The following is a 27,539-nucleotide window of genomic DNA, read 5'->3' as shown; positions in this document are numbered from 1 at the left end:
AAAAATTAGCCAGGCGTGGTGGCGGGCGCCTGTAGTCCCAGCTACTTGGGAGGCTGAGGCAGGAGAATGGCGTGAACCCAGGAGGCGGAGCTTGCAGTGAGCTGAGATCCCGCCACTGCACTCCAGCCTGGGCGACAGAGCAAGACTCTGTCTCAAAAAAAAAAAAAAAAAAAAAATAGAAATACACAGAGCCACTATGACAGCAGTAAGTGAGAGAAGAATGTAAGACAGTTACTGCACCCTTATTACTTTATAATTCAATCATTAAAACATGGTGGTATATGCTATTGTAATTCACATCTGATAACTAGTGAGGCTGGGTTTTTTTAATGTTTATTAGACTTTTTCAATTTCTTACCTGAATTGTCTCTTTTACTCCTTTTTTTTCCCCCACAAATAGGACTTTTTCTTTGTCACTATTAGAAGTCTAAACTTTAAACAAGATTCTTGGACTGACAGCTCATAGCCGTCAGCTCGTTCAACTTTACCACCTGTTTTGTCCCCAGTGGCCTTTCCAGAACTACCTTCACCATGAAGTTCCGTGAGTTTCCCTAATTCAAACTTGGGCTTCTTCTGCATTTTTACTTTTCTAATGAAGAGCATAAATAGATTGGCAAGCCTTTTCTATGACTTTTCCAGTGCTGTTTGGAATCAATTTATTGACTACTTCTTTCAAGTCATTTTGTCTGCACCTCTCAGGTCATGATTTCCATCATCTTCTTCCAGATCTGGTGGACCTGTTGATGCTGAGCATAAGAGGTCTTCCATATCTGATTGTTGCATTTTTTAGTAAAACCAACACAGAACAGATGAAGCAAGTAACCGCGGGAAGTCTTGACGTCGACATGAGCTTCAATCATGGTCTGCCATTTTTTGACCATGGAACATATTTTGTCATGGGTAAGATTCATGCCATGAAAGTTAGTTCAGCAGTTTTTGCCCTGAACATCTTCAGTAATCAGCTTGAATTTTCTAAACGTAACTTCCTCATTTGGCAAATCAGCAAGACTCACTTTAAACACACAACCCTTGAGACCATCTGATGCAATTTTGGTTCCTTGGGTCCTGGAGACTAGCATCTTTCCAATTTTTTTTTTTTTTTTTGAGATGGAGTCGCACTCTGTCGCCCAGGCTGGAGTGCAGTGGCACGATCTTGGCTCACTGCAACCTCTACCTCCTGGGTTCAATCTATTCTCCTGCCTCAACCTCCCGAGTAGCTGGGACTACAGGCACCCACCACCACGCGCAGCTAATTTTTGTATTTTTAGTAGAGACGGGGTTTCACCATATTGGCCAGGCTGGTCTCGAACTCCTGACCTCAGGTGATCTGCCCGCCTCAGCCTCCCAAAGTGCTGGGATTACAGGTGTGAGCCACTGCGCCCAGCCCCAATATTTCTTTTTTCTTTTTCTTTTTTTCTTTTTTTTTTTTTGAGATGGAGTCTCACTCTATTGCCGAGGCTGGAGTACAGTGGAGTCATTTCGGCTCACTGCAACTTCTGCCTCCCAGGTTCAAGCAGTTCTCCTGCCTCAGCCTCCCGAGTAGCTGGGATTACAGGTGTGCGCCACCACACCCAGTTAATTTTTGTATTTTTAGTAGAGACGGGATTTCACCATGTTGGTCAGCTGGTCTCAAACTCCTGACCTCATGATCTGCCCACCTCGACCTCCCAAAGTGCTGGGATTACAGGTGTGAGCCACCATGCCCGACCCCCAGTATTACTTATATTGAACATAGCAGGTGCTTTTACATCACACCAATCTTTCTTAGGAAATGGATCAACCACTTTCTTCTTGGCTCCCTTTCTGCCACCTTCGGTGCTGTTCTCGCCAACCACTGTGGTGCTGCTCAGACAGCCGAAAGGGCTCTTTCATTCTTTTTATTATCTCTCATTAGCATGGTTGTCAAAGAAGAATAAGAATGGAGGCCACTGATAAGCTATACCCCAAGGCCAATCGCCCATAACCAAGTAACCAAACTTTAAGTCATCCCTATTTCCCCTAAAGGCTAGCTCTGATCATAAAGCACAAAACATAAGCTTTACATTCTTAGCAACATGAATCAGTAAAATTAAATCAATCAGCTGGAGACAAATCAGCTTGAACTTACAGAAATATTAATGTATAACAGCCAGTCCTGAAAAAGGTCAAAATATTCCTCCTTTATGCTCTATAAATTGCTGTAACTCCTGTAAAATGGGCTTCTTACCACTTGGTTTGACATCTCCAGGATCTTTTTCTATACCTGATCTGACTTTATTTTTGACATAGCCAAATTTTGTTCAAAAGGCTTCTCCCTTCTTCTTTTTCTTTCTTTCCTCCCGTATCTGCCTTCCTCTTCCCCTCTCACTCCCCTTCTCTCCCTCTCTTTCTCCTTATTTATTTATTTTTCTCTCTCTCATGGGAGAAGTGATAAAAATAAAACTATGGAGATAAAATATTTTTCAAGGCTTTAAGTTGGTATCATTTATTTCAGTAAACCCTTACTGGCATTAATCTTTTTTAAAAAAGAAAAAGGTATCTCAATATTTCAATCTGCATTTCTTGATTACTTGAAAGATTGAACATTTCCTCATTTTTCAAGACATTTGCATTTCCTCCTTTGTGAGCTCATGCCCTTTGCACATGTATCTAATGACATCTTTGCTTATTTTTATCTGCCTCTGTCAGAGGAGGCATCTACCTCTCAATATCTGAAATTAAAAGGATAAATATTATGACTTACTTATTAAAGGAAAACTATACTCATCAGGCACAATATCCTTAAGGAAAACAAACTGCTGATCTTATGAGGTTTGGGGGAAGCATTTGTCTAGTGGTTGTTGACAGAGCAGGAGCGTCACCATCTTGGACAAACACTGCCATTTTAAGTTCTCCTTGATTAAAAACCACCTAAATCCAGCCCCAAAAACATCAGCCTAATAGCTAATGTCAGCATGACCATAAACCACAAATGACACCTCCAACCAGACACATTCCAACCCAAGATAAACCCCCCTCCGACCAGAAACATCCCAACCCCACAATAAAACTCTCCTCTACCCAGAAACATTCCAAACCTGTGATAAGCTCCCCCCTCCCTAAACCCTTAAATACCTTTAGTCTATAAGAGAGAAGGCTCCTGACCTAAACTGTCCAGAAGCCCCTCTCAGGTTTACTCTCCAAACTAAACCTGTCTTTGACTGTTGAGCCATTTTTCATGTTTCTTTCTTCTTTTTTCAACCCTTACATTTGGTGCCAAAATCTTGGATGGGTGTTGGGGGTAGAGGCTCTCTTGCAACCCAGGAAGCTCTGGGCAATGGCAGCTCGTCCCAGGCTAACTCCTGGATCCTGAGCGTCTCTGACCATCCGACTTGTCTTTTCTCTCTCTTTACTTTTCAAGCAATTTGCGTGAGGAGGACAACTAATCTGAAGGGGACTGTGAGGCTTGCTCTGGGGCTACTCCCCAGTAGGTTCTCAAAACCCTCAGGTCTCAGGGATCCACATCCAATCACCTGCAATGGGTATTTCATTCTCTAACTGTTGTCCCCTTCCTCCCTCTTCCTTCCTCTTCTCTCTCTCTCTGTTCCTCACACAGCTCCAGTCTGGGAGGCCCTCTGCTGATTCCAATGAGAACACCCAACATTGGACACTAATCCAGTCAACTGATAAGATTTGCCTTCCCTGGCTTTCTCACAGTATCTGGGAAAGTCAGGTCTGCCATTCCAGTGCTCAGAGGACCAGTGGGACTAAGCTGGAAGAAATCTTGGGGACGCCCAGTGTCCTCAGCTTTATCATTCTCTTTGTAAAGAGGATTCTGGGTCTCTGTCTTTTGTCTGGGGATGCCTAGAATAAAAACAGACACCCTTGGCTTCCTCGTACCAGTCCAGATGGTGCCAAGCAATCTCACATTCATACGTCCTCCCCACGGGGGTGTCTCCTTCACAACCTCACCAAACTTGGCTTATGGGGGGACCTAAAGCCAAAACGTTTAGTTTTTTATTGCAACACAGCCTGACCCCAGTACAAATTAGAAAATGAGAGCCGATGGCCCAAAAACAGCACTTTTGACTTTCAAATTCTCAGGGACCTTGACACGTTTATCACCAGGAATGGCAAATGGCAAGAGGTTCCCTACACTCAGGCTTTCTTCTACCTTAAATCCCAACCCTCCCTATGTCAAGCTTGCAACCCTCACAAAGTCCTTCTTCTTCTTCTTTTTTTTTTTTTTTTTGAGGCAGAGTCTCGCTCTCTTGCCCAGGCTGGAGTGCAGTGGCGTGATCTCGGCTCACTGGAAGCTCCGCCTCCCGGGTTCACACCATTCTCCTGCCTCAGCCTCCCGAGCAGCTGGGACTACAGGTGCTGGCCACCACACCTGGCTAATTTTTTTGTATTTTTAGTAAAGACAGGGTTTCACAGTGTTAGCCAGGATGGTCTCGATCTCCTGACCTTGTGATCTGCCCGCCTCGGCCTCTCAAAGTGCCAGGATTACAGGCGTGAGCCACCGCGCCCAGCCAAAATCCTTCTTCTTAATGAAAACTCTCCCCGGCTCTCTCCTTTCTCTGAAACCCCTTCCTCCGAAACCCCTTCCTCCAAAACCCCTTTTATTCCTGCAGATGAACCCCCTCTGTACTCTCAACCTCCTGCATCTGTCCAAATGCAGGATCTGTCCAAACCCTCCACTCCTTTGGCCCCTCCTGCCCCAAGCTTTAACCCCAAACCCCGCCCCTCCTCCTTCTCCACCCATTGCCCATTCAAAAACTACTCCAACCAGTCAAACCACATCTGCCATTCTCCCTCTCCAGGAAGTGGCTGGGGCTGAAGGCATTGCTCATGTTCATGTCAGTTTCTCCATGTCTGACTTGTCACAGATCAAACAGCACCTGGATCTTTCTCTGAAAATCCATCTCATTATTGCAGGGAATTCATGAACACAACTCAATCCTTTAATTTAACTTGGCATGACATTTATATCATTCTAACCTCCACCCTCATTCCTGATGAAAAAAGCACATCCGGCGTTCAGCTGAAATACATGCAGATGAACTCCATAATCAAGCCCCTATACAAAATCCAGTGGCCAATGATGCAGTCCCCTGTAGAGACCCAGATCAGACTTACCAACATGGAGACAATGGCATCAGGTGAAGAGACCACATGATTACCTGTCTTCTCGTGGGCATGGACAAAAATGCCTATAAGGCAGTTAATGATGAAAAACTCAGAGAAATTACACAAGAGTTCCAGGAAAATCCTTCCCTTTTCTTATTGTGCCTCACTGAAGCTATGCTAAAATATATCAATTTGGGCCCAGAATCTAGAGAAGGTCAAACTTTTCTCCACCTCCAATTTGTTTCCCAATCTGCCCCAGATATCCAGAAAAAATTACAAAAATTAGAGGAGGGTCCCCAGACACCCCAGCAGGACCTCCTAAATGTGGCCTTCTGTATCTTTAACAACAAAGATGAGGAACACAAATTCAAAAAGAAACATCTCCATTTAAAATACCAGATGCTCACCTCTGCTGTCCAAAAGTCAGTCACACAAAGCCTCCCAATAACCCAAAGGAAAACTCCCTCACCTACTGGGGAGTCTGTTTCCAATGTGGCAAACCTGGACACTGGGCAAAGGCTTGTCCTAACCCCTGGCCTCCCACCAAACCATGCCCAACTTGTGGTCTTTGGGGACACTGGAAGAGGGACTGCCCCCAATGGGAACACCTTCCCTATTCAGGTGTGGCTCATAATGAAGTTCACCAACCATCACAGGAGGAAATCTCTTCACTGTTGGTGCTGACAACTGATGACTGAGGGTGCCTGGGTTCCTTCACCCTCATGTCTAGTGAGTCTACAGAACCCAGGGTAATTAGGAAGATATCCGGTAAGATTATTACCTTTCTTTTGGATACTGGGACAAGTCTCTCTGTATTAACTGAATATTAAGGCCCATTAGAATATTCATCCATTTCTGTTGTTGGCATAAAGGGCATACAAGAAACCCCATACAACACACCGCCTCTATACTACTCATTTCAGGGAGTCACCCTCACTCACTCTTTCTCGGTCATTCCTCATTGTCCCACTCCTTTACTAAGAAGGGACATCCTACACAAACTGGGAGGAATCATTCATTTATCAACCCTACACCAAAGCCACCCTTATTTATTATTATATCTAGAACAGAACCCCTCCTCAGACACTCCACATCAAACAGACTTAAATCCCTAATTCCTCAGCCATGTAAATCCCATAGTACGGAACACCAACTCCCCCACTGCAGCTACCCACCATTCTGCAATTCAGATTTCACTGAAGGATCCTAAGCACTATCTAGCGGTCCCACAATATCCTCTCAACCCTAAGGGATTATGGGGACTCAAGCCCATCATCTCCCAAGTTTTGGCTGCCAGTATTTTAATCCCCACCGATTCTCCCCACAATACTCCTATTCTCCCTTAAAAAACCGGATGGCTCGTACAGACTGGTTCAGGATTTGTGACAAATCAACTCCAGTATTGTTCCTGTTTGTCCTGTTGTCCCAAACCCCTACACCCTAGTGTCACGAATTCCTCCCAACACTAGCCATTTCTCTGTATTAGACCTCAAAGATGCCTTTTTTACTATCCCTCTACATCCCTCCTCTCAAAACCTTTTTGGTTTTACTTGGACTCACCCTGACACAGGCTACTCCCAACAACTCACCTGGACTGTCCTCCTCCAGGGGTTTAGGGGCAGCCCTCACTATTTTGGTCAGGTACTTCAATTGGACCTCTCCCAACTACCTCTACAACCTACCATTTTGCTTTAATATGTTAACAATTTACTTCTTTGCAGCCTGTCTCTAGAATATTGTATTCAAAATACCACAAGGTTTTTTAATTTTTTTGGCTGAATGTGGGTACCAGGTATCCAAAAGGAAGGCCCAATTAACTTCTCCAAAAGTTTTATACCTAGGATTAATCATAACTACAAATACCCAAGAAATTCTGCTGACATGAAAGCAAGCCATTCAACAAATTCCATTTTCTAAAACAAAAAGGGACTTACTTCTTTCCTTGGATTAGTGGGATATTTCTGATTATGGGCAGCAAATTTTGCCATTGTCACAAATCTCTTTATGAACACACAAAAGGAAATCTTTTTTTTTTTTTTTTTTAGATGTAGTCTCACTCTGTCACCCAGGATGGAGTGCAGTGGCGCGATCTCGGCTCACTGCAAGCTCCACCTCCTGGGTTCATGCCATTCTCCTGCCTCAGCCTCCCGAGTAGCTGGGACTACAGGTGCCTCCGACCACGCCTGGCTAATTTTGTGTGTGTGTATTTTTAGTAGAGACGGGGTTTCACCATGTTAGCCAGGATGGTCTCAATCTCCTGACCTCATGATCCACCCGCCTCAGCCTCCCGAAGTGCTGGGACTACAGGCATAAGCCACTGTGCCCGGCCCTACAAAAGGAAATCTTGATTAACCACTCACTCCCAACCCAGACCTTTATCATGTTTTCTCTCACCTAAAACGTGCCTTATTACAGGCCCCCGCTTTAGGCCTTCCAACCCCCCTAAGACCTTTTCACCTATATTTACACAGTTCTCATAATCAGGCCCTTGGACTGTCAGCCTAACCCATGGGAGATTCCCTCCAACTAGTGGCATATTTTTCAAAACAACTAGACCCCATTTACAAAAGCTGGCCCCCTTTGCTTAAAAATTTGGGCCACAGCCTCTTTAATTATCCCTGAGGCACAAAAACTCACATTCTACGAACCCGTCTAGGTATTTTCTTCTCACAGTCTACAAGATATGCTCAGCCATAAGACGCTCACTTCCATCTCATCCTCTCACGTGCAAGCCCTACATTCAACCCTCCTTCAACCCTCTATTTCTCTTCATAGATGCTCCCCCACTAATTCTGTTACTCTTTTACCTTCAACACCAATTTTGGACCCCGACCAACACTCTTGCTTCTTTTACCATGTTCTTTCACCTTACTTCCACTAACATAAAGGGAGCCCCAGATTGGTTTATAGATGGCAGCACATCAAAAAATCCTCCCCTCCAAACAGGATATGCCATCATTGAGGGATATTTCCAATTACGGATAGCAAATTTTGCCATTTATCATGATGATACCCACTCTCTCCCACCAAGAAGAGTCGTAGAGGCTGCCCCCTTGCTTTTAGGCACATCCTCCCAACAAGCAGAATTAGTTGCCCTAATAAGAGCACTAACCCTAGCAAAAAAACACACAAGTTAATATATACACCGACTCGAAATATGCCTATAAAATCATCCATTTCAATGCCCAAATTTGGAGCAAGCCAGGCTATCTCATGGCTAAGGGAACTCCTACCATTAATGGAAAACAAATCCATCATCTACTAAAGGCAGCTATACTTCCAGAAAAGGATGTAATTATCCATTGCAAAGGACATCAATCAGATAAAAGCCACATTTCTTTAGGGAACCGCGAGGCTGACTATTGGGCAAAACACACCTCAACCAATCATCCAATTCCTCAATACCTATTTCCCCTCACACAACATATCCCCTCCTTTTATTCAGAACACCAAATACAACAACTAGTCATGGCGGGGGTACAATTCAAATCCCCATACTGGTTCATACAAAACAAATTAGTCCTACCTGACTCTGAAAAAATAACTATTTTACAGGACACCCACAACCTCTTCTACACTAGCCATTTCCCTCTACAACATTTTTTAAGTTTCCACATACATATAACCCCAGATGTAAAGGAACAGTTGAAAGCCATTTGCTATTAATGCCTATTTGTCAGAAAGCTTCACCCCACTCCAACACTAGACCCCTTCTTTCCCAACCCATCAAGCCAGGGGACACCTTCCAAGACAGGACTGGCAAATTAATTTTACCCATATGCCCCCAGTAAAAAAGGTTCGATTTCTTTTAGTTCTGGTTGATACCTTTTCAGGATGGGTTGAAAGAGCTTCTACTGTCACCTCCAAATTAATAACAGAAATCATCCCCAGGTTCAGGGTGCCTCTTTCTCTTCAATCTGATAATAGTCCTGAATTCATTTCTGAAATTACTCAAGCACTTGTACAAGCCCTATAAGTCACCTGGAAGCTATGCATCCACTATTGACCTCAATCTTTGGGAAAGGGTGAAAAAATGAATGGCATTCTAAAAAACACCCTTACCAGGTACTCACTGCAGACACATAAAGACTGGGTTACAGTTTTACCTTTGGCCCTTCTAAAAATTTGGTGCTCCTACGTAAACCTTTAATGCTCAGCCCCTTTGAACTCATGTATGGAAGACCACTCAACCCTTTTGCTCTACCTCAGAGTCAAGCCCCACCTCTACCAACACCTCTCATTTCCCCTCTTCTTTTTTTTGAGACAGAGTCTCGCTCTGTTGCCCAGGCTGGAGTACAGTGGCATGATCTTGGCTCACTGCAAGCTCCGCCTCCCCGGTTCATGCCATTCTCTTGCCCCAGCCTCCCGAGTAGCTGGGACTACAGGCGCCCGCCACCACGCCTGGCTAATTTTTTGCATTTTTAGTAGAGACGGGGCTTCACCATGTTAGCCAGGTTGGTCTCGGTCAGGAGATCGACCTGCCTCAGCCTCCCAAAGTGCTGGGATTACAGGTGTGAGCCACCGCGCCTGGCCTCATTTCCCCATTTCTACGTACCATCTGCCATTTCATTTGGGAACATGCTGACGAATACCTGACACGACCCATCGCCGACTCCTCTAATCACTTCCTACAGCCAGGAGACTGGGTTCTGGTAAAAGATCCCAATCCTCCCCTCAATCCTCCCCTCACACTTAAATGGAATGGGTCTTACCAGATCATCTTTACTACACCCACTGAAGCAGGAAAAAAAAAAAGTTTCTTGTACTAGGCTAACTCACTTTGAGGCTCAGTGATAGACAGGGCTCTGGCAGGGCTTTGATAGCCCTGTGTGCAGAGCCAGGGCCCTCAAGGGATGGGCCCCAGAGCCTCTCCCTCCCGTCTTGGAGCAGGGGTGAGAAAAACAAGTTTTTCTCCTCTTTCAGCTTCCCCTTCCCCCCTTACCATTCTCATAATTATTTTGCAAAGTTTTGTAAGTTCCTGTTTTTCCTTCTGTATAAGGTCACAAGATATGTTTAAGTTGCACAATCTGTCACTGTTTCACAAACTGCCTTTGTTCTGCTTTTGTAAGCCTGCTTGCCCGCCCTACAGGTTTTGCACCATCAAACTGGTGAACCCCTTTTTGGATGCATGTATAGCCAACCCCCTTTTGGATGCATGTATAAAAGTCAAGCCCTGTCTTTGTTTGGGGCTCAGCCTTTGGATGTTAATCCTCTGGGCTGGTACACACCTAATAAATCCTCCTGTCCCACCCATTGGTCTCTCCTGTCCCTTGATTCCTGCAACACCACAGGAGCAAAACCCCAGGGACTCCCCAACTGGTTTCATTATACATCTCTCAAGAAAACAGACTTCTCTTCACTACATACCAAAACAACCAAATCAAAACCCCCTTCAGCCTTCTCTTGTGTCTCCACAGGACCCACTTCCCTTCGCCTCACCAAATCCTGGAGGAAAAGGAAGAGAAATTTACATAAGCTGCTATGTCTCTTTCTCTCTCAAACTTTCATTGCTTCCCAACCAATCTTGTTACAGACCTTTATTGGTACCATTATGAAACTCCCATTATCCATCCTGATCAGCTCCTTACTATTCTATGGGACTTATGGCTTCAAGGAATTTTCCAGGACCTTACTCCTACTCAAATAACCTTTTTCTCCTTTTGCTTGTTTATTTCAATATAAATTCTGTAATCACATCAACCTTTACCAATACAACCACTTCTCACTGCTCTTAAACTGGAATGCTCTATAAACCTTACACAATCCCTCATGCTGCAAGCTAACTCCTCCTTTGCTCCAGAATCCTGGATGTGCTTATCACTGTCTTCCTCAGCCTATGCAGCCCTTCCTACACCCTTTCATGACCTTTTAACAGGAAACATACCATAATCTATAAACTCCAAAAAGGAGCTTCCTTTTTTGAAAGAGCTGACGCCCTGGTAGGTGATTATCCCACTCCAGGGCCAATCAAGCCAACAAATCATTTCAAACCTATTACAACTCCCTACAATGCCTCAAGCCCCAAGGCCCTCCCATTGAAGGGCCCATAACTAAACACACCACCCTTTTACAACAAGCCTCACTTTGCTTTTCAGCCTCTGAGGGAAATTTCCCTGTAGGGTCCTTAACACCTAACCAATGCACTATCATTGTTAAACACCCCTCTGACCATCACACTAACCGAGTTGACTATCACATATCACCTGATGCAAATGGAGCATTTCCACAACTGGCTCATTTTACAGCCTCTCCCTCAACCAATGCCTCTGACCTAATTTGTGCTGTCCCTAGTGCCCACTTTATCCATGGCTCAATATCAATGGTGCGACATCTGATTGTATTAAATGTATAAAGAATAACTCTTCCTATATCTCTACTATAGTGGATGTCTCTCTGGCCTCCTCCTTGTCCACCTGGAGTAATGAACCACAGGAAAGAAAAAACACTTCAGCCTTAATTCACTTGCTTTCTTTCCATATCTCTGCCTATATTTACAACAAGGCTTATTTTTTATTTTATTTTATTTTTTTGAGACAAAGTCTCACTCTGTTGCCCAGGCTGGAGTGCAGTGGCACAATTTTGGCTCACTGCAACCTCCACCTCCTGGGTTCAAGTGATTCTCCTGCCTCAGCCTCCCGAATAGCTGGGACTACAGGCATGTGCCACCAAGCCCAGCTATTTTTTTTTTTGTTTTTTTTGTATTTTTAGTAGAGACAGGGTTTCACCATGTTGGCCAGGATGGTCTTGATCTCTTGACTTCATGATCTGCCTGCCTCAGCCTCCCAACATGCTGGGATTACAGGTGTGAGCCACCACACCCAGCCAAGTCTTATTATTTTTATATGGAACCAATACATATCTTTGTCTCCCCACCAACTGTACCAGAACATGTACTCTAGTTTATCTTTCTCCCTGCATTGGACTAGTTCCTCCTAGTCAACCTTTGCCCATTCCATCTGCCCAATATGTTAGGAAGAGGAGGGTTTTCCATGTCATTCCCTTGATGGCCACCTTGGGTATAACGGCCGGACTTATATTGGGAGCAGGCAGATTGGCCACCTCCTTAACATACTTTAAAGCTCTTTCAACAGAACTACAGGGTTCTTTAGAAGATACAGCCCAAAGTCTTATAAGAGTCCAAGACCAACTAGACTGCTTGGATGGAGTAATCCTCCAAAATAGATGGGGACTAGATCTTATAATGGCTGAAAAAGGAGATCTTAAATGGCCTCTGCCTCTCATGGGTGAGGAATGTTGCCTCTACCTCAACCAATCAAGCCTAGTAAGAGATGCTGCTGAAAAACTTACAGAAAGGGCTAAAAGACTAAGGGAATACCAAAACAACCAAATAGATTGTTGGTTTTGGAACAAAATCACAACATGGGTCATCCCATTCCTGGGCCCTCTCCTAATGATGTGCCTAGGACTAATGTTTTTACCCTGCCTAATTAACCGTTTTCAAAGATTTTTAACTGACAGGATCATGGCCATTTCACAGACAACTACCCAAAAACATCTACAGACAGCATTAGTCCTACAGTCAATCTGAGATCAAAGAACTCTCCGCACTCCTCCCCTTAGCAGGAAGTAGCCGGAAAGAACACACCGCCCCTTGTCCTTTTATAACTATAGGATCTGGATTGACAGAGCAAGAGCATCACCATCTTGGACAAACACCGCCATTTTAAGTTCCCCTTGATTAAAAAACACCTAATCCAATCCAGCCCCAGAAACATCACCCTAATGGCTAATGTCAGTATGACCATTAAATGACACCTCCAACCAGAAACATTCCAACCCCAAGATAAATCCCCCTCTGATCAGAAACATGCCAACCCCACAATAAAACTCTCCTCCACCCAGAAACACTCCAAATCTGCGATAAGCTCTCCCTCCCTAAACCCTTAAATATTCTTAGTCTATAAGAGAGAAGGCCCCGACCTAAACCAGCCAGCATCCCCTCTCAGGTTTATTCTCCAGAATACACTTGTCTGTGATTATTGAGCCCCTTTTTGTGTTTTTTTCTTCTTCCTTAAACCCTTACAGTTGTATTGATTATAGAGGCAATAGTGGGTCATAGAACTATGGCTTGTGTTAGTTACAGAGACTAGAGTAGCTTGTCCTGGCGAGACTGTTGCTGACTAGCTGCGTTTCAGACATTGAGCTGTCTCTGATTAGTTGGTTTTTGAGGACATTTTCACCAAAGCAAGCTGCCATTGATTTCAGTGGGTTAAGCCAGTTCTGCTACTTACTTGTTACTAGGGCTGTAGAACTTTTCCTAAGAACATAAAGACTTTTTAATATTCAGCTCTCTATCTTAAGGATATTAACCATTTGTCATCTTGTTTAAATTTTTGTTCTCTGTCTTTTAATTTGAGGATTCTTTAAATGTAAAAATCTATAGTTTGTAAAATCTCCTTACCATCTTTTTTTTTTTTTTTTGAGTCAGTTTCACTCTTGTTGCCCAGGCTGCAGTGCAATGGCACAATCTTGGCTCACTGCAACCTCCACCTCCCGGGTTCAAGCAATTCTCTTACCTTAGCCTCCCGAGTAGCTGGGATTACAGGTATACCCCAATATGCCCAGCTAATGTTTTGTATCTTTAGTAAAGACAGAGTTTCTTCATGTTGGTCAGGCTAGTCTCAAACTCCTGACCTCAGGTGATGCACCTGCCTTGGCCTCCCAAAGTGCTGGGATTACAGGTGTGAGCCACCACGCCTGGCCACCATCTTTATACTTTCTACTTTTTTGGTTTAAAATCTTTCATTATTCATAGCATATGATGAGGGACTTTACACTCTATATCATTGTCATTTTCAAAGCAACCACAGACTATATTGATTCATAATAGTTTTATGTCTATGTATCTTGCTTCCCCAAAGATTCCAAACTCCATGAAGCCAGGGTTTAAATAATTTTTACTGCCTACATCATATATTATGGTGTATGTGAGGTATGTGAGGCTGCAGTGTAAGGCCTGAATTGGAATGGTAATAAGTAAGACTGGGAAAAAAAATAGACCAGCCAGTAGGGTATGAGTTTGGAAGGGTTGATGTAAACCAAGGACAAGTTGGATGTGAGAAAAGACTCAAGAAGAGGTAACTGAGGCAAGATGGTTGAAATATAAAGATTGGTCATATAAAAACATCCCATAACAAGTAAACTTAATAAATCCCTAGGGAGGATTAGGAAACTGAGGACTTAGGTTGCAGCTTTATTTAATGGCTACTTCTGAAGTTAGTGGACAAAAGCCACCATAATTAACATGCTTACTCTAGGGTGGTCCTTAAAGTTACATAAATCCCCAAGCCATACCTAGGACATCCTCATGGTAATCAAAATCACAAGGTGTTTTCCTTTCCCCAAAAGATTTTGAAAAAAAAGTATACATTTCATATTAAGTTATTGCCATTCATTTGTTTTTTGTTTTTGAGACAGAGTTTTGCTCTTGTTGCCCAGGCTGAGTGCAACAGCATGATCTCTGCTCACTGCAACCTCTGCCTTCTGGGTTCAAATGATTCTCCTGCCTCAGCCTCCTGAGTAGCTGGGATTACAGGCGCCCACCATCACACCCGGCTAATTTTTGTATTTTTTAGTAGAGACGGGGTTTTGCCATGTTGGCCAGGCTGGTCTCGAACTCCTGACCTCAGGTGATCCACCGCCTTGGCTTCCCAAAGTGCTGGGATTATAGGTGTGAGCCACTGCGCCCGGCCATTGCCATTACTTTTAATGTCAAAAACCGCAGCTACTTTTGCACCAAGCCCATTAAAATGTAGCATTGTTTTCACCCAGACTTCTCATTATGTGAGATAAATTTTTTCATGACAATGAAAGAAAGAGGAGGAAGGAAGAAAACAGGGAGAGAAGGGAGCAAGGAAGACAAAAAGAAGAAAAAAGGAAAAGGCAAGTAGCCTAGAAATGAAAAGTCATATTCAGTGGCCTGACAGGTATGAAGGAGGAAGCACAGAGTCTGGGTTTCCTTGAGGGCTTCCAGTTAAGGGCTAAATGTATAATGCTGCTGTTCAGGGATGCAAAGATATTTAGAGGCCACCTAGTTCAACCCCATCGAGACCATCCTGGCTAACACAGTGAAACCCCATCTCTACCAAAAAAATACAAAAAAAAATTAGCTGGGCATGGTGGCAGGTGCCTGTAGTCCCAGCTACTCAGGAGGCTGAGGCAGGAGAATGGCATGAACCCAGGAGGCAGAGCTTGCAGTGAGCCGAGATGGTGCCATTGCACTCCAGCCTGGGCAACAGAGCAAGACTCCACCTCAAAAAAAAAAAAAAGAGAGACAGGCCGGGCATGGTGGCTCATGCCTGTAATCCCAGCACTTTGGGAGGCCGAGGCGGGCGGATCACGAGGTCAGGAGATCGAGACTATCCTGGTTAACACGGTGAAACCCCGTCTCTACTAAAAACACAAAAAATTAGCCGGGCGTGGTGGCGGGCGCCTGTAGTCCCAGCTACTGGGGAAGCTGAGGCAGGAGAATGGCATGAACCCAGGAGGCAGAGCTTGCAGTGAGCCGAGATAGCGCCACTGCACTCCCACCTGGGTGACAGAGCGAGACTCCTTCTCAAAAAAAAAAAAAAAAGAGAGATTCCTACTCTGTTGCCCAGGCTGGAGTGCAGTGGTGTGATCACAGCTCACTGCAGTCTCGAACTCCTGGCCTCAGCCAGTCCTCCCACCTCAGCCTCCCAAAGTAGCTGGGACTGCAGCTGTGCACGACCATGCCCAGCTAATTTTTTGAAAAAATTTTTTGTAGAGACAGGAGTCTCACTATGTTGCCTGTCTTTGGGTTGGATTAATTTGCTAAAGCAGCTCACAGAACTCAGGAAAACACATTTACCAATTTATTATGAAGGATATTACAAAGGATACCGAGGAAGCAATGCATAGGGCGAGGTATAGGGCAAGGGATGGAGAGCTTCCTTGCCCTCTCTAGGTGCGCCACACTCCAGGAACTTCCACATGTTCAGCTATTCCAAGGCTCGCAGAACCCTGTTCTCTTGTTATGTAAGTTTCAGTACGTTCACTACGTAGGCATGATTGATTAAATCATTTGCCTTTGGTGATCAACTTAACCTTCAGCCCTTCTTTGCTCCCTGGAGGTTGAGGGGTGGGGCTGAAAGTCCCAATTCTTATTCTGACCTTGGTTTTTGAGGTAACCAGACCCCACTGAAGCTACCTAGAGGCTGCCAAATTTAAGTCAACTCATTAGCATACAAAAAGACACATCACTTTGAAGATTCTAAGGAGGCCGGGCATGGTGGCTCACGCCTGTACTCTTAGCACTTTGGGAGGCCAAGGCAGGAGGTTCCCTTGAGCCCAGGAGTTCGAGACCAGCCTGGGCAACATAGGGAGACACTGTCTTTATTTTTTTTAATAAATAAATAGTTTTTTTTAATGAAGATTCTAAGGATTTTAGAAGTTGTGTGCCCGGAAACAAGATGAAGACCAAATATACATTTCAGAGAAATCACAATACTTAATGCTGAATTATTGTATTAAGTAGATTGGAAATAGTGAATTTATCCTTTTCTCCTATAAATTTAGTTGTGATAAATATATATAACATAAAAATTTGCCATTTTAACAATACTTAACAACTTAAGTATTGTTAAAATGGCAAATTTTTTTTTTGAGATGGAGTCTTGCTCTGTTGCCTAGGCTGGAGTGCAGTGGCACGATCTTAGCTCACTGCAACCTCTGCCTCCTGGGTTCAAGCAATTCTCCTGCCTCAACCTCCTGAGTAGCTGGGATTACAGGCACACGCCACCACACCCGGCTAATTTTTGTATTTTTTTAGTAGAGACGGGTTTCACCATATTGGTCAGGTTGGTCTTGAACTCCTGACCTTGTGATCCACCTGCCTCAGCCTCCCAAAGTGCTGGGATTACAGGCATGAGCCACTGTGCCTGGCCTAAAATGGCAAAGTTTTATGTTATATATACTTATCACAACTAAATATATAGGACAAAATAATAAATCAGGAAACACAATGGAAAAGTTTCCTTACAATAGCAGGAGAAACTAGACTACCTACAAAGACTGCATAAAACTGTATGATTGTATAAAAAGATATAAACAACCAGGTGCAATGGCTCATGCCTGTAAGCCCAGCACTTAGGGAGGCTGAGGCACGAGGATCACTTGAGCACAGGAGTTTGAGACCAGCCTGGACAACATGATGAAATCCCATCTCTACTAAAAATAGAAAAACTAGGCCAGGCATGGTGGTTCACACCTGTAATGCTAGCACTTTGGGAGGCTTAGGCGGGCGAATCACGAGGTCAGGAGTTCAAGACCATCCTGGCCAATGTGGTGAAACCCTGTCTCTACTAAAAATACAAAAATTAACTGGGCGTGGTGTGCGCCTGTAATCCCAGCTACTCAGGAGGCTGAGGCAGGAGAATCGCTTGAATCCGGGAGGCAGAGATTACAGTGAGCTGAAATTGCACCACTGCACCCCAGCCCGGCAACAGAGCGAGAGTCTGTCTCAAAAAAAAAAAAAAAAAAATTAGCTGGGCATGGTGGTGCATGCCTGTAATCTCAGCTACTCAGGAGGCTGAGGGAGGAAAACTGCTTGAACCGGAACTGGGGAGGCAGAGGTTGCAATGAACTGAGATTGAGCCACGGCACTCCAGCCTGGGGTACAGAGTAAGACTCTGTCTCAAAAAAAAAAAAAAAAAAGAAAAAGAAAAACTAGCTGGGTGTGGTGGGTGGTGCATGCCTGTAGTCCCAGCTACTAGGGAGGCTAAGGTGAGAGGATCACCTGAGCCCAGGAGGCAGAGGTTGCAGTAAGCCAAGATTATGCCACTGCACTCCAGACTGGGTGACAGAGCAAGACCCTGTCTCAAAAAAAAAAAAAAAAAAAAAGGGATATAAAAGAACACCTGGATAAATGGAGAGACAGTCTCTGGATCAGAGGACTCAACATAAAATTAAAAATTAAAAACAGGAAAATCTCTTCCAATTAATCTATGCATTCTGTGAAATACAAAGGAATTCTTAACAGCATTTATGCATACACACATATACTATAGATAGATATATAGATAATAGATAGAGTGAAAAGAAATCCAAAATAGAGATGATTGTGTCAGAGGTCTCTAAAAAGGAGCCAAGAGGGCATAAGGAGTTGGGAGTTGAACCCCAGTCACGTACACACCCAGAAGGAATTTGACCTCTTTGAACTGAGCCAAATTTAAAACTTCTTTAAGAAGCAGCTGCATTTGATTTGAACTATTTACACCAGGTCTAATCACCAACCTCCTGAGGAGACAACTGTGCTGAATTAAGCTCATTACTGCCTAGAGACATACAAGCTGTCAATCAACCATTGTCAATCATGGATTGTGCTAAAATTTTCAACTTGTGTAAACTTGCAAGAAACCTTTATAAGCCCCTGCCCAGTCTTGTCTGAATGGAACAGATTTGTGTCTCCTAAATTGCAAGTCATGAAAGACCCCAATTAAAATACCTTCTTTTTTTTTTTTTTTTTTTTTTTTTTTTTGAGACAGGGTCTCTTGCTCTGTCACGTAGCCTGGAGCACAGTGACACAATCTTGGCTCATTGCAACCTCCACCTCCCAGGCTCAAGTGATCCTCCCACCTCAGCCTCCCAAGCTGGGACTACAGGCATGCGCCACCGTGCCCAGCTAATTTTATTTTTTGTAGAGACAATGTCTTACTATGTTGCCCAGGCTGGTCTCTAACCCCTGGGTTCATGTGATCCTCCCACCTAAGCCTCCCAAAGTATTGAAATTACAGGCATGAGCCATCATGCTGGGCTAAAATATCTTCTCTTTTGTTTGCTGATCCACAGCGTTGGTTTTATTTCTTATTAGTTTATATTACGTGGTGTCAGAAGTGGGATACAGAGCAGTTCCCTCTTGATCTCTGATGCCACCATGGACCCAAGCAAAGGTACCTGCAGGACGCTTTTGCACTCCATTGATCTTGATAGCCCTGGAATTCACTGGGTGAGTCCTCTTGTGTTCTAAACCTCCTGACATGGTTCAGATTGAGGCCTTTTTTCAGGTGTTTTCCGTTGCCACTTTTAATTACAAGGATGGCTTCATTGTTTTGGGGAGTGTCTCAAATAAGAACCTATGAGGGAAAGAAAAAAATTATATTTTCTCCTCTACAATTTGGCAACTCAGTTGGGACCAATAGAGACACTCCACTCACTCCAAGACCTATAAGTGGAATCCTGGGAGAACTTGCAGAAGCCAATATAAATAGGTAGGATTTTTACGAAAGTCAGCTTCTCCCAGACTTCTTTTTTTTTTTTTTTTTTTTTTTTGAGACAGAGTCTCCCCCTGCTGCCCAGGCTGTAGTGTAATGGTGGCGTGATCTCGGCTCACTGCAACCTCTGCCTCGTGGGTTACAGCGATTCTCCTGCCTCAGTCTCCCGAGTAGCTGGGATTAGAGGCACCTGCCACCACATCCAGCTAATTTTTGTATTTTTAGTAGAGATGGGGTTTCACCATGTTGGCCAGGCTGGTCTCGAACTCCTGACCTCATGATCCACCTGCCTCGGCCTCCCAAAGTACTGGGATTATAGGCGTGAGCCACTGTGCCCAACTAGCTTCTCCCAGACTTCTATCTGTGGTACCTGGTCAAGAGAGGAAGGTAAAAAATTTCCCTGTTTCTTCTTTTCCAGGTTCAGATTGGCAGGAAAAAAAAATTACAAATAAAGAAAAAACAATTAGTTTTTTGAAATGTGACTCTTGTGAATCTGCTTCAGGTACTGTTGGTTATTGTTCTTTAGTTTCCAAAGATGGTCTTTATTTCCCTTGTCGCTCTCTTTGTGTAGGGCTTGTCATAAGGAGGAAAAATCATAAGATTCTCCTTTCATCCTGCTTAATTTCTTGAGAAGCTTGGCTTTGTCACCAACAAATTTATTCTCCAGTCTCTGCCACCTCAGAGAGCATACGTTGTTGAGCTTATGTCAGATGGCCAGCTGTGAGTCCAGCCGGGGGTCTGAAATGTCTGTTTCTTCAAATGTGTCATCTCTCAGGGAAATTTGTCTTAATTGTCTCAACCTTCATTGCCTTGATAATGAGGGTCTTTACTCTCTTAGGCTATCTTCAGAAGAAATTTCAGATCTTGAGGGGAACTGCATACTTGCACCCTCTTCAGGCATAATTTATGCATCTGATTATATACCATAAAAAGGCTTACAGGTTTTGAGTCCCAGTTAGAGGTATACCTTTGGAAATTTATTTTGTTTTGTTTTGTTTGAGACAAACTGCAGAGGTTGCAGTGGCACAATTACAGCTCACTGTAGTCTCGACATCCCAGGCTCAAGTGATTCTCCCACCTCAGCCTCCCAAGTAGCGGAGACTTATACAGGCATGTGCCACCATGCCTGGCTAATTTTAAAAAAAAAATTTTTGTAGAGATGGCTTTCTCACTATATTCCCCATATTGGTTTCAGACTCCTGGACTCAGAGATCCTCCAGCCTTGGCCTCCCAAAGTGCTAGGACTATAGGCATGAACCAATGCACCTGGCCAACCTTTGGAAATTTGGACTGTTAACGGCTAAAACTTTTTTTTCTGGAGAGTTCTTTAATACCCGCAGAAAATTCTTTAAATGTTCAAATTGCCTGCTCAACTTTGCTGCAGGATTTACTAAAGTTACTCCAGCATTTTCCAGGCCTTTCTCAGTCCTTTGGAGATGTAAACCTTACCATGTTTTTGAAATGTTAGCATTTAGGGCATTAGCTAAGCAGCATTCCAGCTGAGACTGGATTTGAAACAGAGCTAAAGTTCTCTGGACCAACCAGAAAATTCCTTTCCTCAGGGGATATCTTTAGCTCAGGGGAGAAACATTTATAAGAATTAGTTTGGTTAATTGTTTTGAATTTTTGGTGTGACTCTTGAGGTTTTGGGGTGCCCATTTGTAATTCTTTCCACCCCCATGGGCAGCTTTTGTTTTCCTCTTTTAGTGACTGTCTCTTCTCATTGTCTGTCTGCTGGGCACACAAGGGAAGGTCTGCCTTTGTGGAAGGTCTGGCAGACACCGGGCTGAAAAGCTGAGGCCATAGAGAATATGGTGAACAAATGTGGGGTTGCACCCCAGTTGTTGCTAGGGAAGCTTTCTCTAAGCTGTCCTTGGGAGGGGTCTGGATCTTGTAAGGGCTGCTAACTTTTGCTCCCTCTTTGGGAAATGATTAAAGCCAAGTTTTAATGAAGGGCTTGGTTTAAAAGGGCTTCTTGGTTTGGGTCTCCTGTGTGTTTATTTGTGTTGGTTTTCTCATTTGTTCAGGTATACCTTTGATTTTAAACATCGGTTTATATTTAAATTTATGAAATTTATAAATTTATGAAAACTTTTTGTTCCTTCGTTTGTTCAGCCTTCTCTCCTGAGCTAAATGGAACCACATACTCAACAAGTTTATTAAAACATTTCAAAGACAACAGCTTTAAATAGTGATTATTCTAGTGCTGGGCATGGTGGCTCACGCCTGTAATCCCAGCACTTTGGGAGGCTGAGGCGAGCAGATCACTTGAGGCCTGGAGTTTGAGACCAGCCTGGCCAACATAGTGAAATCCTGTCTCTACTAAAAGCACAAAAATTACCCAGGCATGGTGGCACGCGCCTGTAGTCCCAGCTATTCAGGAGGCTGAGACATGAGAATCACTTGAGCCTGGGAGGTGGAGGTTGCAGTGATCCGAGACCGAGCCACTGCACTCCAGCCTGGGTGACAGAGTTGTCTCGGGAAAAACAAATAAATAAATAAAATAGTGATTATTCTAGACCTCTAATAGGCAAATATACCCCCACCCCTGCAAAAACAAACAAACAAAAAACAACAAAAACAAAAAGCTTCTTCTTGGTGCAAATTTCAGAAATGAAGCCAAGAAATAGGAATGTTTGCTATTTGTCCATCTAAAATCTGGTCAAAAGATTTTTTTTAAGAGCTCTACAGTCAAAATCGACTTTTGACTTTTGACTTTTTAGAGCATGAGAATCCCTTGAACTTGGGAGGCAGAGGTTGCCATGAGCCGAGATCGTGCCCCTGCACTCCAGCCTGGGTGACAGAGTGAGACTCTGTCTCAAATAACCAAACAAACAGAGCCAAAAGTATATAAGCTTAAACTCAAATTTAGCAATTAATGTCTTAGCATTATATCTTATTTGGAAATGACCTAGATATTCAATGACTATCCATAATTTAATTTAGCTTAGCAAAATTCTAAAAGTAACCATTTTTATTAATGTATGTTAGGTAAATATCATAAAAGTAAGAAACTTAAAGTTAAATACATGCATGTTTTGCTGACAACTCAGGAGACATAGTTGTTTTTATTAAACCAACGATATTGAACTAGCCTTGTCTACCAAAAGATTTACTGACGTCACATAAACTTGAAAAATATTTCAACTTATTTATGAGCACTCGTTTATTTTTAAGTTAATTTGGTACCATGTAGACAATACACAAACATATGTATAGACATATAAATACATGTAGATACAACATATATCATACACATGTACGTGTCTATTTGGCTTTGTTTCTTTGTTTGGGACATGGTCTCGCTATGCTGTCCAGGATGGCCTCAAACTCCTGAGCTCAAATGATCTTTCTGCCTCAGCCACCTGAGTAGCTGGGATTATAGCCATGTGCCACTATGCCCAACTCACATGTATGTATCTAAAAGCCAAAAGGATCAAGGTTAAATATGAAAAGGAGTAGAGAGTTAGACCTGAGAGGAACCTATCCACCCACAGCTCTTGGGGCTCTATGAGGAAAACAGTGATCCTCCCACCCCCAGAAAAGCAATCTGTGGCCTTCAAGGGGTCCTCAAGGAGACCCAGGACTGTTATAAGTCTTCGTTACCAGCTGGGCTCAGTAGCTCATGCCTGTAATCCCAGCACTTTGGGAGGCTGAGGTGAGAGTATTGCTTGAGGCCAGGAGTTCAAGACCAGCCTAGGCAACACAGTGAGACCCTCTTTCTACAAACAATTAACAAAAATTCAATAATATTAAACAAAAATAATAAAACATAAAAAGGAGTCTTTGTTAGTTGCCCTCATGTGGTAGCAAAGGTGGCAAGAGGAAGGAGGAATATAAATGGAAGAACAAGTCTTAGAGGAGCCAGTTTGAGGTCTTGTTCCCAAAAGGCCAAATAAATTTTACATGATCCTTGGCAAAATTAATGTCAACAAGGTAAACAAGGTACCTTGCATTTTACCTTTGCAAAAGCCAAAAGATAGAAACAACTCAAATATGATCTATAGAATATCCATATAGTGATACCCAAGAAGCTAGAATATTAGTTGCCTCTGGAGAAGCAAACTGGATGGTTGAGATGCAGAATTGGGAGTGTGATTAATTTTTCCCTTTATTCTTTTGACCACGCCTAGATTCTACCAGTTAAAAATAATATAAATTATTAATAAAAACATGAAGAGTTGATTAACATACATCACATATTTTGAGTACAGGGATAAATATGGGAGACATGCTGTCCCAGATATCAAAATATAAAGCTATCAAAACATTGTTGGCCAGGCGTGGTGGCACATGCCTACAATACCAGCACTTTGGGAGGTCGGGGGAGGAGCTTGGCTTGAGCCCAGGATTGTGAGACCAGCCTGGGCAACATAGTGAGACTCTGTCTCAATAAAAGAAGAAAAAATAACATTGTCATATTTAAGCAGGGACAAATTGGCCACTGAAAAAGAATAAGGTCCAGAAATAGACTCAAATGCATATGTATACTATATAGCAACCTAAAGTTTCCTTTCAAATTGTGGGGAAAGATGAACTATTCAACAGGTGCTGTTTTGTTTGTTTTCAAGAAAAATAAAAATCCTTACATCATATCAAATAATAAATACTTTTGGTGGCAGGGCAGGGGGGATTTAAAAATTTTAAGCCAAATAAAGATATAAAGCTAACAGAAAAAAAATTTTAGAAAATACTTTCATAACTTCCAAGTGAGAAGGTATGTGTGTATAAATATATACCTTAAATATGTATACTCTATGTATATTTAAAGAAAATGTATACCAATTCTGTAAAGAGGTAAATGATAATTGCTTGATTTTTTTTTTTTTTTTTTTTTTTTTTTGAGATAGAGTCTCACTCTGTCGCCCAGGCTAGAGTACAGTGGCGCGATCTCAGCTCACTGCAAACTACGCCTCCCGGGTTCATGCCATTCTCCTGCCTCAGCTTCCCGAGTAGCTGGGACTACAGGTGCCTGCCACCACGCCCTGCTAATTTTTTGTGTTTTTAGTAGAGACAGGGTTTCACGGTGTTAGCCAGGATGATCTCGATCTCCTGACCTCGTGATCCGCCTGCCTCGGCCTCCCAAAGTGCTGGGATTACAGGCGTGAGCCACCGCGCCCAGCCAATTGCTTCATTTTTGATACCATGCCAGATCATTTTCCAAGTCCACTTGCCCGAATGTCACACTCGTAAGAAATGATAAGTATCCATGTGGGATTGGTTCTAGGATCCACCCTCGGTTACCAAAATTCACGGATGCTTAAGTCTCTTATGTAAAATTACATAGTATTTGCATATGACCTACTCACATCCTCCTATACACTTTAAATCATCCCTAGATTACTTATAATACATAATACAATGTAAATGCTATGTAAATAGTTGTAATTCTGTATTGTTTAGGGACTAGCGACAAGAAAAAATAGTCTGTACATGTTCAGTACAGAAGCAATCTTTTTTTTTTTAAGAGACAGGGTCAGGCGTGTATACAGGCCGCACATGTTAATAAACTGTTTCGGCCAGGCATGGTGGATCATGCCTGTGATCCCGGCACTTTGGGAGGCCGAGGTGGGCAGATCAGATCACGAGGTCAGGAGATTGAGACCATCCTGACTAACACGGTGAAACCCCGTCTCTACTAAAAATACAAAAAATTAGCCGGGCGTGGTGGCAGGCGCCTGTAGTCTCAGCTACTCTGGAGGCTGAGGCAGGAGAATGGTGTGAACCCGGGAGGCGGAGCTTGCAGTGAGCCGAGATTGCACCACTGCACTCCAGCCTGGGCCACAGTGCGAGACTCCGTCTGAGAAAAAAAAAAAAAAGACGGGGTCTCAGTCTGTTGCCCAGGCTGGAGTGCAGTGGCACAATCATAGCTCACTGCAGCCTCAAACTCCTGGGCTCAAGCAATCCTCCCACCTCAGCCTTCTGAGTAGCTGGAACTCCACACCACTGTGCTAGGCCTCTTTTTTTGTTTTGTTTTTGGTTTTTTTGAGACAGAGTTTTGCTCTTGTTGCCCAGGCAGGAGTGCAGTGGCACAATCTCGGCTCACTGCAACCTCTGCCTCCCAGTTTCAAGTGATTCTTCTCCCTCAGCCTCCCGAGTAGCTGGGACTACAGGCGAGTGCCACCACGCCCGACTAATTTTTGTATTTTTAGTAGAGACAGGGTTTCACCATATTGGCCAGGCTGGTCTCGAACTCCTGACCTCGTGATCCACCCACCTCGGCCTCCCAAAATGCTGGGATTACAGGCGTGAGCCACTGCGCCCCGCAAATTTTTTGTATTTTCAGTAGAGACAGGGTTTCCCCATGTTGGTCAGGCTGGTCTCGAACTCCCGACCTCAGGTGATCTGCCCGCCTCAGCCTCCCAAAGTGCCGGGATCACAGGCATGAGCCACCGCGCCTAGCCTGTTTTTTGTTTTTTTGAGACAGGGTCTTGCTCTGTCACCCAGGCTGGAGTGCAGTTTTGCAGTGCCATGATCCCGGCTCACTGCAGCCTTGACTGCTCAGGCTCAAGCGACCCTCCCGCCACAACCTCCCAAGTAGCTGTGTCCCACAGGCACACACCACAGTGCCTGGCTAATTTTTTTATTTTCTGTAGACATGGAGTCTCCCCATGTACTCAGGCTGGTCTCAATCTCCTGGGCTCAAATGATCCTCCCCCATCTTGTCCTCCCAAAGTTCTGGGATCACAGGCGTGAGCCACCGCCCCCAGCTGCTTTTTTAAAAATATTTTGATCTGCAGTTGGTTGAATCCTCAAATGTAAAACCCACAAATATGGAGAGCCGACAAGAACCAACATCTGACGAAGGTACAGAAAAACTACCGCACTACTGCTCTATAAGATTAGAAATTAATCTGTAAACATTGATACATTGTTAGGATGCTTTTGCCACCTGATAGAGACATTAATTCCAAATGTTCCAGGTCTTTATTGCCCTGAGAAAGTTAAGCAATCTTATAACTAATTTAGCAAATTTGTGTAAGGATTTTGCCTTTCAATATGAATGTATGTTCAAAGACAAAGGTCTGGAAAGATATGCACAAAATAAAATTAAACAGTGGTTATTTCTGGGGAGGAAAGTAGGAAATTGAATTTTTGCAACTTTTTGTACTTTTGTATTTTTCAGAAGTTCTTGTTTTTAAAATGTCAATGTAAAAGCACACACACAATAAATGTCTCCATGAACTCTTTGTTCACGACTAGAGAAATGGTTTAGTAAACTATATTTCTTTTCCTTGGAAACATATTCAATCATTAAAATTATGTTTATAAGGATTACATTATAACATGTAATTAAAGAAAGGGAAAACTATGCACAGAAAAGTTATAGGAGGAAAAACACCAGTGCATTAATGATATTGATAATATTTTATTTTTTAAGTATTCTTATTATTATCTAATGAGAATGTAACATTTTTGTAATAAGGAAAATGTTAGTAAAAACAAAACACAGCATGTTTCAGCATGCCCTGACTCTTCTTTGAGGATATGTGATACAATAGATTGGCCTTTTGTGACTTTTACAAAAGGTTGTAGTTTTTGTTCCCTCCACACTTAAGAACTTTATCTCACATCATGAATATCTGACTTCTGGCTTTTTTTTTTTTTTTTTAAGGTAAGCAAGCTAACATTTAAAACTGTGATTAAATAAGAGTATCTTTCAAGGTTTGGCTAAGGAGATCTAACATTTCCGTGCTGTGCTGTTAATCAAAGGAACTTCTTCAGCTGGTTTTGTTTGGTTTTGTTTTGTTTTGAGACGGAGTTTCGCTTTTGTTGCCCAGGCTGGAGTGCGGTGGCAGGATCTCAGCTCACTGCAACCTCTGCCTCCTGGGTTCAGGCGATTCTCCTGCCTCAGCCTCCTGAGTAGCTGGGATTACAGGCGTGCACCACCACACCGGGCTAATTTCTGTATTTTTAGTAGAGACGGGGTTTCACCATGTTGGTCAGGCTGGTTCCTTTTTAACTGAAACATGTCAGAGAGGAAAAATTTTCCTCAACCCTCTTATGTTTTGTAACTGAGGGCCTGCAAATTAAACTAATAAAAGACATAGTAACAGGAGAAAAGGCACACCATTTTTATTAATATTTGCATGCAAAAGAGTTCTCAGGAAAGAAGTAGTTAGACTTGCGGTTTTATGTACCTTTTTAACAAAGGAAAGAGGGTTTGAGCTTCAAGGAACAAATTGTGGGGCACTGAGTAGG

At 43.2% G+C, this 27,539-nt stretch overlaps 1 pseudogene; it reads right to left on the bottom strand.

Moving 5' to 3' along the window:
• Window positions 1-372: 372 nt before the first annotated feature.
• Window positions 373-3,345, bottom strand: LOC109025004 (small ribosomal subunit protein eS1-like; annotated as a pseudogene).
• Window positions 3,346-27,539: the final 24,194 nt, after the last annotated feature.

The sequence above is a fragment of the Gorilla gorilla genome, chromosome 10 (assembly GCF_029281585.2).
Source record: "Gorilla gorilla gorilla isolate KB3781 chromosome 10, NHGRI_mGorGor1-v2.1_pri, whole genome shotgun sequence".
Classification (NCBI taxonomy): Eukaryota; Metazoa; Chordata; class Mammalia; order Primates; family Hominidae; genus Gorilla; species Gorilla gorilla.
Note: the sequence above shows the minus strand (reverse complement) of the source record. Positions and strands in the feature narration are given on the sequence as shown.